Raw genomic sequence first — 17,243 nt, forward strand, 5'->3', positions numbered from 1 at the left:
AAAGAACTTAGAAGAATGCCTGGCATATATTAGGCATTCAATAAATGATGGTAATGAAAGAAGTAGGGAGATCATTTAACCACATTTGGGTCTTAAGGAAGAAAATTTTTATCAGTAGAGAGGAAGATAGATTTTAAAATCACAGTAGTGAAGACAGAAACCAGTTAAAAGTCTATTGTAAGCTAGGTAAGAGAGAAATAGAAACCAAATAAAAGCAATAAGAATGAAGAAAAAGAGATAAAACTGAGAGATTTAAAATGTTAAAGCAATGGGATCTAATAGCTAAAGATATAATGAGAAATGAAAGACTCAAGGATAAATGTTAGCTTTTATTTGGGCAATTGGGTGCATAATGATGTTATTAGTTTGAAACATTAAGGAAAGAGTTGTGGAGGCAGATAAGAAGTTCTGTCGGAAACATTGCATTTGAGATGTTTTCAAAACATTCTGTGAAGTTTTAATAGAGATGCAGGGTAGAGATTAAGTTTTGGGAGTCTATGGTGAATATTTAGCATTAGAACAGGAACGTAGGAGCACCTGGGTGGCTCAATTGATTAAGCTTTGGATTCATGGTTTCGGCTCTGGTCATGATCTCAGGGTTATGAGATTTAGCCCCATGTGGGGCTCTGTGCTCAGCATGGAATCTGCTTGAGATTCTTTTTTCCTCTCCCTGCCCTTCCCACTTGTTCTCTCACTCTCTCTCAAATAAATGAATAAATCTTAAAAAAAAAAAAAAAAAAAAGATTAGAAAAGCAGATGAGGGCACCTGGGTGGGTCAGTGGGTTGAGCCGCTGCCTTTGGCTCGGGTCATGATCTCAGGGTCCTGGGATCGAGTCCCGCATCGGGCTCTCTGCTCAGCAGGGAGCCTGCTTCCTCCTCTCTCTCTCTGCCTGCCTCTCTGCCTACTTGTGATCTCTCTCTGTCAAATAAATAAATAAATAAATCTTTCAAAAAAAAAAAAAAAGAAAAGCAGATGAGATTTTCTAGGGAAAGCTTATGAGGAGAAGTAAAATAAGATTAAGTGTAATTTATAGATGGAACAATCTGGAAAAAGAAGATACTTAGTATAGTATAGTATCTTGTGTTGGGTAAAAACAAGATGATATTATCTTATATTATATTATATATATCTTACATTATCTTATTAATATAGACAATAGTATTTAAAATAATAATATTGATAAAAGATAGAAAGCAAAGTGTCTGACTAATGTAAACTAGATATAAACTCCTCTATAGCCACAATTTTATTTCTGCTTTTGTACAACATTATCTTGCCTAGAACTCCAAGTATTGTAGATTCTAAATATGAATGAATGTATGAGATAGTAATAATAAAAATAAACACCTAATCTATGTAACAGTATGGGAAATGCTTAACAATATGTGAATAAAAAATAAAGCAGAATATAAAAGTCAATCTGCTTAATGATTATAACTATGTAAAATTTATAAGTGCAAATAGGTAAGAATAAGTGCTTAGACAAGTGAAAAAAGTTTAATTTGTTAGTATGATTGGAATGCTGCTCTTTTTCTGCATTTATTTGGAGTTCCATTCATAATGTAATTTAATGAGGAAGAAAACTATTCAAGCATATTTGACCAGATGGTGAAAGAACTGTTTTCTTTGGCAAGCCCCATTCTGTTGTGGTTACCTTAGGGTAGTCAGTTCACCTCTCTGAAGAAGTGCCATTATGCAGAAACCTGAGAAAGATGATTCCTGATTTAGCCATGTAGAATGGGGATAGTAGTAAAGTACACAATATTCTAGTCAGGAAAAAGATTTCATGAAGGCTCCCAAAGTGTGGAATGGCTATAGCATAGAGAATAGGGAATAGAGAACAAGAGATGAACCTGGATAGAGATCCTTGGCAAAAAATTAAGAGGTTTAAATTTTTAAGTATTTTTTTTGACCTGGAGAGAGAGAGAGAGCAAGCAAGCAGAAGCTGGGAGAAAGGCAGAGGGAGAGGGAGAGGCAGACTCCGCACTGAGCAGGGAGCCTAATGCAGGGAAATCTTAGGACCCCGGGATCATGAACTCAGCCCAAGGCAGATGCGTAACCTACTGAGCCACCCAGGTGCCCAGGGGTTTACATTTTATCCTGAAAACAATAGGAACCCACTAACGGTAAAATAAAGCAAAGGTGTGGCTTTATGAGACCAGAAAGCTCATGCAAGAAAGTGTATGGTTTCATCAAAATGTGGAGCCTAGAGCAGAGACTATCACAAAATAGCTATTCATATTACTTGTCTGGCCAAGTAGGAAAATTCTCAAAGTCTCTAAATATGAAAGACTGAAAATAGGTGATCCGAATTCTTCTTCTTCTTCTTCTTCTTCTTCTTCTTCTTAAGATTTTATGTATTTATTCTACATAGAGAAAGAGGTAGCGAAAAGAGGAACACAGGCAAGGAGAGTGGGAGAGGGAGAATCAGGCTTCCCGCTAAGCAGGCAGCCCTACTCAGGGCTGGATCTTAGGACTCTGGGATTATGACCTGAGCCGAAGGCAGACAACTTAAGGACTGAGCTACACAGGCGCCCTGGTGATCTCTAATTCTTATTATCTGGAAGCTGTGATCATTTCTAGAAACTTGCTGGCCTCCACATATCTCTGAGTATTTTCCAGAACTTGCATGAAAGATTATGGGCTTCCTTATACTAGAGGTCTTTGCTTTCAGTTCTTTGTTAACATTTCCTATTAAGTTATATTTGCTTTTTTTTAAAAAAATTTTATTTTGGAATGATTTTTATGTTTGTCTCACAGTAGGCTTCACACCCAATGTGGGGCTGGAACTTACAACTCTGAGATCAAGAGTTGCATGCTCTACCGACAGCCAGGTGCCCCTGGAATAAATTTAAATTTACAGATAAATTACAAAGTTAGTAGAGTTCCCATATATCCTTCACCTAGTACCCCCTAATGTTAACATATTACATTATCATCATAGATTTGCTAAAACCAAAAAATTGACATTGGTATAGTGGTATTAACTAAACTCCAGACTTTACTTATATTTCAACTGTTTTTCCACTAATACTCTTTCACTGTTCTAGGATCCAGTTCTGAATACCAGACTGCATGTAGTTGTCAAGTCTCCTTGTCTCTTTTAGTCTGTCCCAGTTTCTTAGTCTTTCTTTGTTTTTCATGACCTTGACCATTTTTGAGACATACTGGTCAGACATTTCTTACAACGTCCCTAAGTTTGGTTTTATCTGATTGTTTTCTCATGATTAGACTGGAGTTATGAATTTGGAATAATATCATTGAGGTGAAGTGACTTCATCACATCATATCACAGAGGTAAAATGTCATCAACATGACTTATTACTAATGATATTAACCTAGATCACTTGGGTAAGCTTATGTCTTCTGGATTTTTCCATTGCAGTTCTTCCTTATCTATACTATATTCTTTGGAAGCCAATGAATCCAAACCAGGGTGCCTGGGTGGCTGTGGCTCAGTTAGTTAAGATTCCAACTTTTGATTTTGGCTCAGGTCATGATCCCAGGGTTGTGAAATGATGCCCCACATGGGGCTCCATGCCCAGCTTAAGATTCTCTCTCCCCTCTCCCTCTGCCCACCTGTCTACCACCCCACTACCACCGCCACCGCTGCGTGTGCATGTGTATTCTCTCTCTCACTCTCTCTTTCTCTCTCTTAAAAAAGAAAAAAAAATCCAAACCATACTCAAGGCAAAGGGTAATGGAGAATAGAGAGGGAGAAGTGGGATTAAGCTTCATTCTAGAAAGAAAGAGTATCTACGTATGTTTTTTTAAATCCTTCCATAAGGGAAATTTGTCCCTTCACTCTCATTTATTTATTTATTCAATCATTTAATTATGTAAATATAGAATCAAGGTTATTTATTTTGTACTTTGGATATAACCCAATACTGCTTTATTTATTTTGTTCAAATTGTTCCAGTTTTGGCCGTTGAAAGCTCTTTAGGTTGGCTCCTTTGTCTTTTGATAAACTCCAATTGTTTCATTTTTTTTTATGTGTATTTACTTGTTTTCTACTACTATAAGATGACCCAGTTTCATTTTGTATTTTCCCTACCTCAGCCGAATAGTTTTCTAAATATTCCTTTTGATTCACAATTTGTTGAAGATTTGGCCAGCAGGAATCTCTTCATACTAGCTAGCAAGTTCTTTTAACATGGCTCATCACTATTTAAACAATATCTGCTTTCTTGCACAACAACATGTTCCAAGTTCATTTTATAATTTTCCACCCTCTGGTATGGAAATTTCTCTAGAGAGCCCAATTCTTTTTATTGTAGAATTAGATCTAGAAACCACAGTCTGGATGATAAATATATAGCTTTAAAAATATGAAATTTTATCAGACACTTGTATAAACTAAATTTATTTATAAGATCTCCAAATTTTATTCTTAGGCATGCAAGATGAACTATGATGCAATGGATTCCAAAAAGCACCTTTTTAGACTTCAGTAGTTTTGAAAACTAGGAGTTATCTTATTGGACTTGACTTTAGATTTTATTATAATGTACTATTGCTGCAAAAACTTTGAAAAACACAATTATTTATAACATCTTCAGCTTATTTTTCTGTGACTATGTTTTTACTTAAAAGGAGAGAACCACCACTACCTTCAAATAGCATGATTCATTCCCATCAAGGCTTAGGCCAATGTTTCTCAAACATTTAAATAAACACCTATTAGTACAAAACACTCTGGTTTATTAATTATTACTTTTTTTTAATGTTGATAAAGATCCACTGAATTGATTCCATAATCCAATAATGAATCAGTCTTAAAAAGCACAAAGACCCATAGTGATTTCACATAAATTAGTCTCATACTTAAATTAAAATACTGATTCTAGGGGTGCCAAGTCGACATGGTTGGTTGAGTGACCAACTCTTGGTTTTTGGCTCAGGTCATGATCTTGGGGTCTTTTTTTTTTTTTTAAAAAAAAGATTTTGTTTATTTATTTGAGAGAGTGAGAGAGCATGAGCGGGGCGGGCGGGGCAGGGGTGGATGGATGCAGAGGGAGAGGGAGAAACAGATTGCCCGGCTGAGCAGGAAGCCAGACACAGGACTTGATCCCAGGAACCCTGGATCATGACCTCAACCCAAGGCAGATGCTTAACCAACTGAGCCACCCAGGTGTTCCTTGAAATAATGTTTAGACAACTAGTGAAGAGTTTGGGATTTAATTGTTGATTAGTAATTAAAATATTAAGCAAAATTTAAAAAATACTAAAACTCTAGGAAAAATATAAAGTCATTCCAGAAGGGGCATCTGGGTGGCTCAGTGGGTTAAAGCCTCTGCCTTCGGCTCAGGTCATGATCCCAGGGTCCTGGAATCGAGCCCCGCATCAGGTTCTTTGCTCAGCAGGGAGCTTGCTTCCTCCTCTCTCTCTCTCTGCCTGCTTCTCTGCCTACTTGTGATCTCTCTCTGTCAAATAAATAAATAAAATATTTTTTTAAAAAAGTCATTCCGGGGCGCCTGGGTGGCTCGGTGGGTTAAAACCTCTGCCTTCAGCTCAGGTCATGATCCCAGGGTCCTGGGATCGAGCCCCGCATCAGGCTCTCTGCTTGGCAGAGAGCCTGCTTCCTCCTCTCTCTCTTCCTGCCTCTCTGCCTACTTGTGATCTCTGTCTGTCAAATAAATAAATAAAATCTTAAAAAAAAAAAAAGTCATTCCAGGAAAGTAACTCTTATTTATCTTAAGGGTCAGCTCTGAATATATGAATATATATTATATACATATATATTATATGACTATAATATATAATATATTGATCCAACCTAAATTCCAATCACACTAAATAAGAGGAATAATAACAGAACAATAGAAAGTGTGCATGTAAAGTAGAGGCAGTAAAAAGAAGAGGGCTGAGGCCTACTCTTCCACAGTGGAAAGTTAGTAGATAATGTCCACATATTATTTAGAAATACAGAAAATACAAAATAATAAGCTAAAAAATTAAAAGTAGTTGTCTCTGGGAAAGGGGAAATCATTATGTATGGGCATGGGGCACTGAAGTTTCTAAATTCCTTGAGAATCAACTGATTCTTTAAATTAGGTATAATTTTTGACAAGAAGAAAAACTCAAGAGGAGCTATATAATTTTTCAAAAGAAAGAAAGAGTATCCTATGTGCTCTGCAGAGAATCTAGGACTGAGCAGTTTGAGGTCTGGTAACACCAGTGGTGACTGAAAAAAGTAGAAGCATGTTCAGAAGGTCAATAGATAAGATTTGGTTCTCAAATTCAGATTCCTATTCTTGGTTCACTTTATGACATTATTTGTCCATTTTTTAAAAAGATTTTATTTTTAAGTAACCTCTACACCCAACAGGAGCCTCAAATCCACAGCCCTGAGGTCAAGGGCCACACACTCTACTAACTGAGCCAGCTGGGCACCCCATTTAGCCACTCTTTTTTTTTTTTTTTTTAAGATTTTATTTATTTATTTATTTGTTTGTTTGACACAGAAAGAGAGAGATCACAATTAGGCAGAGAGGCAGGCAGAGAGAGAGGAGGAAGCAGGCTCCCCGCTGAGCTGAGAGCCCGATGCGGAGCTCAATCCCAGGACCCTGAGATCATGACCTGAGCCGAAGGCAGAGGCTTAACCCACCGAGCCACCCAGGCGCCCCCCATTTAGCCACTCTTAAGCTGACTTCCTCCACCATCTTTTGAGGAAACTCTTATCATCTAACCCTTGTGCCCATTCCAGTTAATTAGCTTAGTAATGGTACAAATGTTATAATGTAGCAGTTCAGTGGATGAACTTTTAAAAAGACTGAATTTGAATCCTGACCTGAATTTCTATTTGTTATATGATCTTTGGCAAGTTAGTTGATACCGCCATTAAAAAATGGTTAACATTTTTTAAACATTAGAAATGCTAAACACTTAAAAACTGTTTTTTGTTTTTTGTTTTTTGTTTTTTAAAGATTCATTTATTTATTTGACAGAGAGAGATTACAAGTAGGCAGAGAGGCAGGCAGAGAGAGAGAGGAGGAAGCAGGCTCCCTGCTGAGCAGAGAGCCCGATGCGGGACTCGATCCCAGGACCCTGAGATCATGACCCGAGCCAAAGGCAGCGGCTCAACCCACTGACCCACCCAGGCGCCCCTTAAAAACTGTTTTAAAGATGATTTACAAACTAAAAAAATGATCGACATTTCCAATTTTACTATTCAATTCCTTGTCTTTTGGACTTCTTTGGCTAACTTTGACTATGCCATTTCTATGAGACATAACTGCAGATAACACATATTTCGTAACACTTTCAAAATACATTTGGGGGGTGTTTGACTGGCTCAGTCAGTAGAGCATGTGACTCCTGATCTCAGGGTCATAGATTCAAGCCCTATACTGGGCCTAGAGTTTACTTAAAGATAAACAAATAAATACACACACACACACATACACACACACACACACACATATGTATATACATACAAATATATCTATTAAAATATATCTATATATATTTGGAATAAGTAAAACTATTTTGAAACAGCTGAAATTTAATAGTGTTTACTCCAATTTCCAATATAAAGGAAATTCAAAACCAAAAAGATGGAAATAAATAACTTCCAAATTTTTTACTGTTCAGAATTCTCAAGAATTAGTAAGACAGGAGAGGGAAACAATTTTATAAGACATATTTTTAAACAGGCCGTATCATTCATAATGATATGAAATGTGCATCAAAGAAAATTATTCTAAAACTAGATAAAGTACGGCAGTACCACAGTTCTGGTCAATTATGATAAGAAGAATTGGCTGGAGCCCATATAATCTGCATGTGAATTTGATTAAAATTGTTTTGCTTTAAATCTATACTTGGTGATGTTGAGAGGCATATATTTCTACATAAAGAACATTAAATCAGGTAGATTCATTTAGGTGAAATGGGAAAGAAGACTTCTGCTCTGAGAGTAGACAAAAAATTTTGGTTGTCTTAGATTTGACGCATCTTTTGACCTGGCTTAACTATTTTGTTTGTTTGTTTTTCTTTTGTGAGTTTTCCATTCTGCTTCCCATGAATAGGCTAATGATTTAAGAAAAAGGAGTAATTGTTCTAATGACACACTGCTTTTAAGAAACCATAAAAGCAGGATGTAGAAGTTGTATTGGATTCAGCCCACTAAATAAAGCTAGGTTCTTGTCCCTAAGTAAGTTTTTTATCTCTGCCAAGTATTATTAGATGTATTGGTTAATGTAAACAATATAAGCAAATCCACATTTGTATGGAGATTAAAATAGCACTTTCGAAAATTCTACTGGGATCTTAAGAATAACAAATTCTTATAAAAACTGTTTTTCTTTCAACCATCAACTAAACACTTCTGGGATATATATAATGTGTTAAGCATTTGCTAAGTGCCAAGTACATAAAGAACAAAAATGCATATATATGGTTAATTTCTTTGACTCTTGTATTCTTTTGATGGGTATATGTTAAGTAAAGTCTTTTATATTATGTGAATTATCCCTCCTCTCCCCGGGGAGTAAACAGTGAGAGAAAAGAAGAAAAAAAGGAGATCATTCTTGGATCTGCAATTTCCTTTGAATTCTCCAATTTACAAATTACACTGGGTATAAGCTTAAATATCAAAATAGAAACTATCATGCTTTTATTCATAAGTCACATTGTATTTTTAAACTAAGATAGAGTTGATATTCATCATAAGAAAGACCAAAATTTATACAATTCAGCTAAGAAATGGCTTGAAAACTTAAAAAAAAAAATGTTAAAGAAGCAATGCAGTCTTTTTTTTTTTTTTTAAGATTTTATTTATTTATTTGACAGAGAGAAATTACAAGTACACTGAGAGGCAGGCAGAGAGAGAGAGAGAAGCAAGCAGGCTCCCTGCTGAGCAGAGAGCCCGATGTGGGACTCAATCCCAGGATCCTGAGATCATGACCTGAGCGGCTTAACCCACTGAGCCACCCAGGCGCCCCAGAAGCAATGCAGTCTTAATATTTTATTACAATTCTGTTTTCTGAAAGTTGCTTACAGATTTATTTCTTTTTTAAAAAGATACATATATATATATATATTAAAGATTTTATTTATTTATTTGACACACAGAGAGAGATCACAAGCAGGCAGAGAGAGAGAGGAGGAGGAAGCAGGCTCCCTGCTGAGCAGAGAGCTCTATTGTGGGGCTTGATGCCAGGACCCTCAGATCATGACCTGAGCTGAAGGCTTAACCCACTGAGCCACCCAGGCACCCCATAGATTTATTTCTTTTTGTGATTTTGCTTTGTAAATTCTTTTTCCACCATGGCTAAAAAATAGAAACATTTTTTCTTCTCTACTAAGTATTATCTTCTTAGAGAAAAGGATGTCCTTGGTAAGATGACATTTTTAGAGAATAATATGTAATTAACTCATAGCAACTCAACAAGTGTGATAACTCTGAATTCCATCTTAATGACTCCTTATTCAAATACACCAGTTTTCTAGGCAAATATGTTGTGAAGGCATTTTAATATTATTTTGTTATTATGATTGCATTTTTCATGCAAAAATGTTCATATTAATGGGTTAGAAGAAGACTAAAGTGATCAAAATCTTAGGGGATTGCATTACTAACAAAATAATTTTTTAAATAATAATCTTTAATAATGAAAATAAAGTTTTATGAAAAGGAGAAAGAGCTCCAACTTTGATTTTTCATTCACCTTGCAAGTATTTATTAGGCTTTTATTCTGTTATATGTTATTCTGTTTTATTCTGTTATATGTCCTTTTTCCCTAAGAGCTTTTGGTTTATCAGGCAAGAAAGTGAATGAACAGGGAATTACAATAAAATGAGGCGGGTTCCAGATGGGGAAAGGACTGGGTTCTATTTGACCCCAGGACAGTGTATCATAGTATAATCATGAGAAGATGCAATGCATTATTTCCCAGAGGAAGTAAGGTTTAAGCTGAGATCTTAAAATAAGAAATTACACAATACATCTATAATTGGAATATATGGAAATTACAATTGACCTTTCAGCAAAGAGGGGAGTTGGAGGTGCAAAATTCCTTGTACATTAGAAAATCCTCATAATGTTTGACTCTCCAAAACTTAACTACAAACAGCCTGCTGTTGACCAGAAGCCTACTGATAACATAGCTAACATATATTTTGTATATGTATTATATCCTATATTCTTACAACAAAGAAAGCTCGAGAAAATAAAATTTTATTTAGAAATCATTAGAAAGAGGGACGCCTGGGTGGCTCAGTCATTAGGTGTCTGCCTTTGGCTCAGGTCATGATCCCAGAGTCCTGGGATTGAGTCCCACATCGGGCTCCCTGTTCAGTGGGAAGCCTGCTTCTCCCTCTTCCATTTCCCCTGCTTCTGTTCCCTCTCTTAATGTGTTTCTCTCTGTCAAATAAATAAATAATTTTTTTTAAAAAGAAATCATTAGAAAGAGAAAATACACTTATTGTGCCATGCTATATTTATTGAAAAAAATCTGCATGTAAATGGACCTATGCAATTCAAACCCATGTCATTCAAGGCTAGACTGCATAAATAAAAATACTCAAAGACACATCCATAAGCCTTCACAAACTTGACATTTGGCAGGTAATTAATTTTTCAAAAGATTTTATTTATTTATTTGACAGAGAGAGATCACAAGTAGGCAGAGAGGCAGGCAGAGAGAGAGAGAGGGAAGCAGGCTCCCTGCTGAGCAGAGAGCCCAATGCGGGACTCGATCCCAGGACCCTGAGATCATGACCTGAGCTGAAGACACAGCTTAACCCACTGAGCCACCCAGGTGCCCGACAGGTAATTAATTTTTACAAATATATTATCCTTAGGTGAACAAATTTATCCCCACTTTAAAGAACGGGAAACATGTTAAGGTGTAATTGGGATTCTAATCCCTTGAAGAATCAGTGTATATGGAACTTAGGTATGTTTCAAAAAAGGCATGAATATATAAAGTTGACGTAAAAAAGTTTAAGTCTTTCTTGCTTGGCAATTTAAAATCAAGAGAACCAAAAATGTAAAATGTTCGGTTATTCAGGAAGCCTCAAAGCACACTGAATAAGACAATGAAAAAGTTTAGACTTATTTCACCATCACTAATCATAAATACATAATTATTCTGAGATAAAATGCAAAGGATTTCGGTATTACCAAGGAATCCTGTATTTCAAAATATTTTCTAGATTTCAGCATTATTTTAAGAACATATTTATAAAGCCACTTGTGTGAATACCCCTGAAGGAAAAACCAATTTAAAAAGAAAATCATATTATTCACCAAATTAACTAAAATCTCTGCCAGAACGTATCATACAGGATTGTTTGAGAAAATGAAATGTAGTAATGTGTTTTAAACACATTACTTTTTAGGCTGTTTAAATTTATGCTCCTCCAGCTTCCTCTTGTCCCCTGAAGGTTGGCACCAATGCCAGTAAGTAATAAAGTAAACAAGATTGAAACCCTATTGAATTGTTTCTAATAGTATAACAATCGGACACTGTTTGGTAGGGAACGGTGTTGCTCTATGTGACCATTTGTTGCTGCGTAATTAGCTTTGGTTTTATCTTTTCTCCATTTCAGACTTCATTGCAAGTTTGCCACAGAGGAAACTGTGAGTTTTGTAAAATTATGGAAAAACCACTACAGGAAACCATAGTTACTTGATGCTGGTATTCTCAGCCATTTTGGTCCAGATTTACACATTTTAGAGTGAATGGGTTGGGGGGAGGCACACAAGCAGTGCTTCCTAGGGCTATTCCAATTTTGTGATATGGGAGCTATGACTTCTTTGAAATGCTTTACAATGCTGTATGTAACCAGACCTAACTGGAATTATTTGAATTCGATAGCAGTTTTCTACAATTTGACTTTTGTAGCAGTTCTCATAAAGTCTGCCAAAATTAATTGGCAATCAATTTTGTCTATTTTGTGGGATTCCTTAAATTCGGTAGTTAATTTCTATCCTAAGTTTTCACATGTTTATATTCTTTCTAGAACATGAGCATATAGTGGGCACTAAAAAAAAATATTATTGATTAGTTAATAAATGTGAACGTCACAGTTCTACAGCTCTCCATGTTCTGGAATTTGGCAAAGTAAGTCGCATAAAAATTTTAGAACTAATATAGTGGACAAAGTAGAAAGTCATGAGTTTTGAATTTAGAGGGACTAAAATCCTAATAATACCTTAACATCTCTAAACATGTTTCCACTTCTTTAAAATGGGAATATGATAGCTACTTTACTAGAAAGGTGTGAGAGGAAACACTGAATACTTAATACTTATAATTCAGTTCTCTTTCATCAGAACACACATCTCTTCTAAATCATGAACTCTTTTGGAGCAGGGACTGTATATTAATTACATCTCTCCCTTAAACACTCAGCAAAATGCCTGGCTTGGCATATAGTATTGAGAGAATTTTTCATTTAATTTAATGATATTGAGCAAATAAGATAAACTGTAGACCTATTATAATTGGATATTTCATTTATAGATGTATTTTCAGCTAGCACTGCCTTCATTTTTCTTTAGCTATATAAATGTCAAAATGGCCAATGTTTATTAGATACTTAGTAGTGTATTGTATGTGTTAAGATTTTCAGTAATGTTGGTCAATTGAATGGTAGAGCTGTTATACAAAAGGTAAATGAAATGAGTCCTTTCCTGCAAATAGCTTACAACTAATTGAAAACATAAAAGTGTTCTTATAGAAAGGACTAAGAGCATTTCTAAAGCAACAAACAACTAAATGAGATATATTAGAGTGGCTTTCAAAGTTTTTATATATTGAGCTAGAGTAAGAAATACATTTTACATGGTGACCAAGCATATATACACATAAATAACCAAAACAAAATTTCATGCAACAATACATAACATTATTTTATGGCTGCATTCTACTTTTTTTTTTTTTTATCCCATCCTATCTCATTGTGTTTTGTTTAACACACTTCTAGAGTCTGCCAACTAAATATAGCTTATGACCTATAATAGGTCATGGCCTACAATTTAGAAAACACTGAGCTTGCTAGATTACTAATAATACTTTTTCATTTATCTATGATAACATGCTTTCTGTGCTTTCACTTTTTAGAGCTACAAGAGTTAAGGATGAATACATAAAATGACTACTCAAAAGCAATCACTTTATAAGAGGTAGAAATTTTTTGACAGGAATAAAGTCAATAAAGCTATAGGTTTCTGGAGAGAATAATCCGGGGCCCTAAATGTGAACTAGACAAAGTTAAGAAGAGAAACGTGGAAACAGAAATGGTGAAAAAAAACATTGTCCCCAAGAGCAAGGAAAATAAAATGGCATTAAATGAAACCAGACTAGAACTGGAGACATAGAGAGGGAAAATGGTTTGTTCAAGACATTTGAGATATGGGATCAACTAGGAGGAGCTGGGGGAAAATGATTTGACCTGCTGTCACTTGGATGACTAAAAAATACTTGGTAAAGTATTGGGTAATAAGGGAAGTATGATACTCAACCTAAATATAAAGCAGATTTGATGTGAGACCCCATACTGCAAAACTCCTTTCTGGGATCATGTTTTTGTGGCAAATTGGCTATTTAGATAGGATTTCTGCTCTGATGTTTCTTTATGTGGTCTCAATGTCACTGAGTTGCTTTTATAACTGTAGTGTATACTAATCTATCTTTACTGTTATGCATAGTCTCCTTTTAGTCAGCCAATTTGTGTCAAACCAGAAACATTCGTTTTTGAGATAATAAAGCTACCATTTGTTCAGTGCTTACAATGTGTCAGGCATTGTTGTAATCGCTTTGCTCATGTTGGTTCCTCAAACTTTGGAATTACCTTTTGAAGTTGATGGTGCCATTACTCCAGATTTTATGACTAGGTAGCACAGGCAGAAATAATTTGCCCAACAGCACAAAGATGGCAGGTAGCAGAACCTGGCTTCAGAGCCCTTATATGTTTGAGAGAGAGTGTGGGCGAGCATGGGGCAGGGGCAGAGGGGGAGGGAGAAAGAATCACAAACAGACCCTGCACTGAGCAAGTTGCCCACTTCCAGGACTGATCTTATGAGCCTGAAATCGCAACCTGAGCTGAAACCAGGAGTTGGACACCTGATTGTGCCACCCAGGCAACCCCAGTGCCCTTAATCTTTTTTTTTTTTTAAGACTTTATTTATTTATTTTGAGAGAGAGAGACAGAAAGAAAGGGGGGATGGGTAGAAGTAGGGGGAGAAAGAGATTTATTTTAGAGAAAGAAAGAGAGAGAGAGAGAAAGCTGGGGGAAGGGCAGAGAGAGAATCTCAAACAGGCTCCACACTCAGCACAGAGCCTGATGCGGGGCTCCATCTAGCAACCCCGAGATCATGACCTGAACCAAAACCAAGAGCCGGCTGCTTAACTGACTGAGCCAACTGGGCGCCCCTCAGAGCCTTTATTCTTAAGCATTGTGCAATACAGTCTACCTGCGGCTAGTATCTAGGGACCATAGTAGTTTTCAGCATTGTCCAGGGCCTAACCATCTGATGTAGGAGGTCATAGGCCTGCTCCTTTGTACGACGAGGCAGTAGCTCACATGAAATACATACATTGCAAAAACTTAGAAACAATGATATTCATGAAAGAAATTATAAATTAATCAGGCAGAGATAAAATATTTAATGTTATTGCAATTTGTATGAAGAAGTTACATGAATTTTGGTGGGATTAATCAGGAAAAGCTATTTCTGGTATTAGCAAAAATGAAAGCTTCTGATAGACAAGGAATTATCCCTAGCTGGAGAAGCTGTCCTGCCTCTTCTTACCACAATTTAGACCTTGTGCTGGATTATCTTCGGTTTGCCTCCCTAGGCCCTGTCTTCATTCTCTTTCAGCCTGCTCTGTGAGCTGGGAGGCCAATCTGTAGAGACTGCCTCCGCAGGCTTCTTTGCTTTCTAGCTTTGAGTGGTTGCCACCAAGAGAGAGCCCCTGCGGGAAATGGTAGGAAGGCAGTAGCTATGGGGAACTGGTTCCACCATCTCACATGTTTGCATCCACTGGCTGAAGGTCAGAGTACCTGTCAGCCCTCTCCACAGAACTTCCAGTCTCCTAGTTCTGGAAGCCTCAAACCCCCTCGCTCTGTAGGCCTACCAGTGGCAAGGCAGCCCAATTCCTACTGCACTATCTCTTATGGTAGTTGCCCTACATCCTGAGGGCATTTTAAAAATAGTCTTTTTAAAAAATTGTCTTTGAATGGTCTAGTTTGAGTATGTCTTCAATTTCCTATCAGTCCCTCACTAATAAAATCCTTTAGGACTCTGCTGCTTTTGACCTTTATGCTAAAGAATTTGAAAATAACTAAAGTAAAATGTCTAGGACACTCATAATGTATTTTTCCCAATATAATGAAGCTATACTTGTTCTCTTGTGTTTTTCCATTCATATTGGGAAGGGGAAGGAAAGGAAGAGGGGGTGGGGGAAGAAAAAGAAGTAGGATGAAAATAAGGAAGTTAACATAAACCAGGAAACAAGAGGAAATTAAGACCAATCAGATGGGCATCAGGATATAGTCATGAAGGGCTGAGTTTCTGAAGTCACCAATCCTGGTTTAACCACTCAGTGACTTAGTAATTGTGTGACATTGAGAAAGTTACTTTCCTTCAAATTTAAACTGGTCAAAAATAACATTTTTGACCTCATAATATTATTGTAGGGACTGAAGAAAAAACATTTGTGTTCATTTCCTGGCAAATTAGGTCTTTAACAATTGTGATTGATTGATTGATTGATTTCCCCTATCCTTTACTGAAGACTACTAAAACAATTTGGGAATATTTTGTGTGTATTTTCACTGACATTAAATAATCAGAATTTGAAAGAAAACCCAAACCTACTCTTTCTGATTCCTAATATCATGGCAAAATTAATTAATCATTCTAACCTGCTCCAATTAACTTGTATTTCTTAAGTTCAGAGTTTTAGGCATGAATTCAAGACTTTCAGTTTAGTTTAGTTTATATTCAGTTTATATTTAGTTTATATTTATATTCAGTTTATATTTAGTTTAGTTTATATTCAGATCAGTTTAGTTCATATTCCATAAAACAGAACTTCTGGCTCAAGAAGATAAAACCAAAAGTAGAACTTAACAATAAAATGTCATAGAGAATTCCAAAAAACATGCCTATCAGTTCTTGGATGACTATTTGATTTTACCAAGAAACTTTTAAAAGAATCATGTGTACAAGAATCAAGAGTATTTTGATTTACTTTATAATATATAATTCACCTCACTCCCAGGAAAATGTGATCTTAAAAATGTGGAATGCTTAACTGATAAGTATTAACATTTGAAAAATAATATTAAGTACACCAAGAATATTCTTTCTTTCTTCTAATATTAAGAAATCATTGTCCACTGGTATTATTCTGCCTCTTTTCTTATTTGCTAGTTAAATAAAGTAGAAAAAAATACATACATACAAAACAAAAAGAACGTATGTGATATATGGTTATATATGATATATTTTAACATATTATAAATATATAAATATTAACAGATTCAAATGTATACTATATATAATAAAATATATTTTTTATAATCTAAGATGATCAAAATGAATGTTTAATGAATATATGATACAAAACTCACCATCATATGTGGAATAGTTTCTATAGCATAATTTATTGTATTTAATAAGACTATAACTATGATTATTATGGATGAGTACTTGGAAATTAGTGTTTTCTTCATTAGGACTTATAAAGTACAGGATATATATAGCATTTTGAGAACTTTCTTGTAGCATTTAAAACAAATTCAGATAACATGTATCATGCAGCAGAGAAAATCTTCAAATATACACTTAAGAACATTTAAAAATCAAACCTAATTGCATCCACCCCATGGATGGTATGGTGTTCACATACATATCTGAACACATATGGATACATATCATGTATATGTCTGAAAGTCATTTGAGAAATATGTATATGATCACAAATAAAAATTAGAGCCTTTTAAGTGTGAAACAGTATAAGCCACTATTTGATAATGGAAAATATTAAATAAGAAATAGGAACTGGCTCTTGTAAGAAGGGAGTCAATTTTTAATTAAAGGGAGATTTTGAAGCCATCTGTTGGCCCCTCAGTTTATTCAGCTGCAATGCAGTAAACGCTCTTGCTCTGTAATATGTACAATTACCTTGTTCAGCAAATTAGCTAAAAACAAGTTGGACTAAGATTCAAAGCTTCAAACAAAGTCCAAACAAGTTGGACTAAGATTCAAATCTTCACATTA

The sequence above is a fragment of the Mustela erminea genome, chromosome 1, assembly GCF_009829155.1.
Source record: "Mustela erminea isolate mMusErm1 chromosome 1, mMusErm1.Pri, whole genome shotgun sequence".
Classification (NCBI taxonomy): domain Eukaryota; kingdom Metazoa; phylum Chordata; class Mammalia; order Carnivora; family Mustelidae; genus Mustela; species Mustela erminea.